Genomic DNA, 5,000 nt, shown 5'->3' on the forward strand with positions numbered 1-5,000 from the left:
AATATCAGGTCTTTTTATGGATGCATTTTGGGTCATTCCATGTCAAATCAACTGACAAACGATTTTGATACCCACCATCGCTGATTGTTCTGAAATGGTTTCTGTAGTTAGAAACAGATAAGATAAGCATTCCTGCATCATTATTTTGTAGAAATCAGGTTTCATCCTTGAGAAATAAGCTAAATGATTGTAGCCAAATTTGAATTGTGTGTTATTCATATAATATTCAATGGAATTCAAACCCCAAAATTCGATTTGGACCAAAGTCCTACCTGATAATGATTAAGACATGAGGAATCCAAAACAATGGTCAAAATGAACCCATGAACCCTCCAAATCCCTCCTTTTAGAAGATTTTATCGGCCAGTATGGAATATCTGTTTTCTATGTCTGACAAGTAATCTAAAGCTGTGTGTGTGCGGGTTGTGCTGTCTTTAGAATGTTGTGCTGGGTGTGTCGTGCGCAATCTGGTTATCACAGCTGTGTGAACCCGTTAGCGTTATTAGCGTGCTAAACCTGCAACTGGGGCTGGGTGGCAGCTAGTCTAGCCCAGGCTGGGTAGCTGTGACAGGCCCTCCAGGGAAGAGGATTAATGTAGGCTAACTGCCTCTGGCCTCCTTGTGTGTGAGCAGGGAGGAGAAGCAGGTTGGAGCTCTGCTCTCAGAGACCTGCCAATTAGAATGTAAAGTGCAAACTGAGGACAGTACCACTGCACAGGCAGCCACAGTGTTCAGGGGAGTGGTGAAGGACACAACACAGGTTGTTTCAATGGACTCTGCTGTGTGTGTTGGTGTGTTGTTGTGCCCATCAGTGAGTGTACATGTATCTGATCTCCGACCTTACTCACTCTGAATGGGGCCTGTGGTCACGACTATGATATTGATAATCCTAATGCATCCTGAAAGTGTTTGGCTTGGCTGTTCACATTCTCCTATCAGCCACACTGGGCAGATGGACTAAGAGACAAGGCTCTTCTGATCAATAGTTATCTTCTCCTGCACTGCAAATTTCACCTCCCTGCACCCCCCCCCCCCTCTCTCTCTCTCATTCTCTCATTCTCTCTCTCCCTTTCTCTCTGACACCGGCGGCCCACGTCTCATGGCCTGTTTACAGCGGATTAGCTCTGTCTCAGGGGAGAAAGCCATGCAAACAAGGTATCCATTCCTACCTGCTCGGAATATCAATGCCATCCAGGAAAAATAGAGCCTTTTTACTGTATAAAAAACACCAAAGAGAATTAAGCTGTGTTTTTTTATTGAGGATTGAGAATGAGACTGGAGGGTTATTTCTCTGAGTGTAGCCTAGTGTAACTGAAAATTAGAACGGAAAGGGAGAATGTTATTCTTGCAGAGGTGTGGGGTCGGCGAGAGGTCTGTGGAAGATGTGTTTGAGACCGTGAATCAGTTGTGCACCATTCATTAATTTACCGGACATGTTTGGTTACCCCCCAGCCTCCATGTCAACCTCAGGTCCTTTCTGATTGAATGGGGAGCAGGAATGTTTGGGACACATTGGTAGATGGGTCTGCTATCAATGCAGATAAAGGTGAATCTTTTCGAAGCAACACCATCTCTCTCTCTCTCTCTCTCTCTCTCTCTCTCTCTCTCTCTCTCTCCTTTTGCAAGGGGAGCAAGTGAGGCTTGAGTGAGGCCTCCCTCCTCTATCCCTCCCTCCCTCCCTCCCTCCCTCCCTCCCTCCTCATCCCTCTCTCTGTCTGACACTGCTGGCCAAAGCAATCTCCCAGTAGCACTGAGTTCCTACGCCAGTGCTGTGGGGACGGCTGGGTCAGTCTGGGTCAGTCTGTTTAAAATGCATTAGGCCAGGGTCGGCAGGGCAGGGAGCATTGCTCCTGCATTCTATGGGGACAAAGATCTAGGGCTGTGATGGTTTCAGGACAAATATCTAGGGCTGTAATGGTTACACGGTGATGGATGGTATACGCTTATATGTGGATGACTGTGAAAAAAACCTGACTGCCATAACCGTTTCATCATTTTATGATTGTAATTTTCATGTTAATATACTTTACCCAATAGCAGTGTAAAGTAGGAGTGTAAAGTAATGATTATGAACAATTGTTGTGCTACCCTAATAGTCTATCTATCAAATTGTCTCCATCTCACCCCAAAGGGATGCGCTACTTGGACTTTTACTATCACGTTCAAATGTCACATAGTTTGATGTGTGCTTTCTGTTGAATAAATACATAGATCATCTATCTAGGCCTATATTAGTTATTCAGTAATACAGAAATGAACACAGTGTGGAAAACTGTGCAGGTTAGAATATTTATTTCCCAAAATTGTTTTACACCTATATTCGCGACTGCATTACCTTTTTTCTTTCTTTTTTTACGTTAGCCAAAGCAGTTTACGACTAGCGGTTATAACGATTATTTGCATGAAGATTGACCAATACCCAACATTCAATGACAGTCACAGCCCTACGAAGACTGGGGAAATCGGTGACAGCAGAGGTGAATTACTGTAGGCGGCTGGTCCTGTGTCCTTGGGTTGGCTCCAGCCAATCAGTGGTGGCGGTGGAGAGTGCCGCATTTACATTTACATTTATGGCGTTTAGCAGACGCCTTTATCGAAAGCGACTTACAACAAATACATTTGTCTAAGTAAGTGAATCATCTATCCATCAGTCATCATAAGAAAAAGTAATCCATGCTAGGACCAGGGGCTATTGGCAGTCACAATGCTAGAAGAAGGAAGATTTATTTTTATTTAATTTTTTTAATTTTATTTATATACAGGAGAACTTATACAGGGGAGTAGTGGAGATGCAGAGGCCTTTAGGAGGGACAGTTAAGATGTAGTCTGAAGAGATGGGTCTTCAATCTACAGCGGAAGATAGGTAGTGACTCTGCAGTCATGACGGCAGTGGGAAGCTTGTTCCACCAGCGGGGCGCCAGGACAGTGAAAAGCCGTGACCGAGTAGCGCAGCTGCTGCATCCATGCTCCAGATGTGGAGTGTGGAGACTGACTGCTCTCGCTGCTGAACTGAAGTGGTTACAGCAGTGGAGGTGGCCCATAGTTGGAGCACAACATTGCTCCAACAAACTCAGAACATTGTGAAATGATCATAGCAATTTCATGTTTGAGCCCGGTTTCCTCACATGGGGGAACATTTCAGAAGGAAAAAGTTTGAAATTGAATGTCACATGTGACAGTACCCAGGATGAAAGTGGTTGATGGGAGAGTTGGCCACATGCCATATTACTCTCACGTTGTTCACATCACATGTTTAATTGCCTCCCTTTGTCCACTCCATTGCATTGTGCAGTGCTACAGTATATAGTTCTCAGTGGTTATTGATCAGCAGTTATCCATGCTTTGATGCTTACAGAGATGAGGTTTCTGGGGGTCTTTGCCCTCTGTGGGGTGTGTGTGGGTGGAGTTCCTGAGAACAATAGAAAGGTATTATCACTGTCTTTGTGTTAGGAGATGAGAGGGGGAAAGAGGGACAGGACAAAGATGGACACAACATTTTGAAACATAACAATTACATTTCAATTAATTAATTAGTTTAATAATAATAAAATAATAATAATAATAATAATAATTATTATTATTATTGTTATTATTATTATTATTATTATTATTATTATTATTATTATTATTATTATTATATATTTATTTTGCATAGCATTTTTCTCAGTACTGAAAGACACTTTACATCCACAGAGATGACAATCAATAATAAAAAGAAATAAAGCAATAAAAAGCAAAAAGCACAGACAACTAAAAAAGTCAGGTGCTGACTAGGCGGAATGGTTTACTTGAGGTAAAGGTTAGATAATCATCAACACTGCTGTGAATGGCATTCACGGCAGAACTTGATCAAAATAAACCTGGGCACAAAGGACTCTTCCCACTCCTTCTCTGTGTAGCCTCTTCTGCATTCCCTCTTCATCTTTTCCTGTCTTTCTACGATATCCTCTGTTTTTCTCTCACTCTCTTTCTTCCTCTCTCCCTTTCCCCCTCTCTCTCTCTGTTGCTGCTTCTCCACCCACTTGCTTAATTACCAGGCTTCACAGTGAGTTTGTCTGGCGAGGCCTGATTGCTCTGAAAGCTGTAGCGAGGGAGGAGGGAGGTGGAGAACGAGGAAGAGCGTGGGGGGAAGGAGGGGCATAGTGGTAGCCTGCAAGCTTGCCAATACAATACACACACACACACACACACACACACACACACACACACACACACACACACACACACACACATTCCTCGATGAAGAACTGAGCCAATTGATTTGGAAAAGAATTGCGGAGAGGCAGGGACCCCGGTGGCATAGATGGGTGTAAATCTCCCATGGAACAATTTCATATCGTTGAGACATGATGGACTGGCAAGGGGAGGGGGAGGCATAAATACACCACCACCATACACCTCACCGAAGGTAGCTTTTTAATCACACTTGCGCTAACCCTGGATTAGCCAGGCAAACAGCCATATAGAAGAGCCAAGGCCATCTCTTTTGAAGGCTCATTTCTCCTTGAGGTTCAAATCCGCTGCACTAATTAAAACAGCACATCAGAGGGGACATATTCATTTGAGGGCGCTGGCATTTCAGGATGTCTTTGTTCATCATGCTTTTGTTTAATCTCTCTCTAAAAACAATTGGCATCTTTAATTGGCCTTGTTGTCGCTTCTGCAATGGTGTGTGTGTGTGTGTGTGTGTGTGAGTGTGTATGTGTGTGTTGTGTCTATGTGTGTGTCCGTGTGTGTGTGTGTGTGTGTCCGTGTGTCCGTGTGTGTGTGTGTGTGTGTGTATGTATGTACGCACCTCAGGGGTGTGTGAGTGATCATGGATAGGGATTGTGGGTGATCGCTTGGCTGGATTGGTCCTTTCACACAGGTGCTGGCTCAGGTTTAGGTTGCCCTGGCAACAGGAGGTTGGGCTCTAAAGGACAGTGGAAACGTATGAATAAAGAAAGGCCCTGCCTTTTATCAGACAAGAGAACATAGAGACGAGGAACATAAACGCTTGCA

The 5,000-nt window shown here is 43.9% G+C and overlaps 1 protein-coding gene across 1 annotated transcript in view; it reads left to right on the plus strand.

Annotated features, from left to right (window-relative positions):
- dok4 (docking protein 4) overlaps positions 1-5,000 on the plus strand; it is a 41,756-nt gene that overhangs the window by 30,409 nt on the left and 6,347 nt on the right. The window lies entirely within an intron of this gene.

This window comes from Argentina silus, assembly GCF_951799395.1.
Source record: "Argentina silus genome assembly, chromosome: 2".
NCBI lineage: Eukaryota > Metazoa > Chordata > Actinopteri > Argentiniformes > Argentinidae > Argentina > Argentina silus.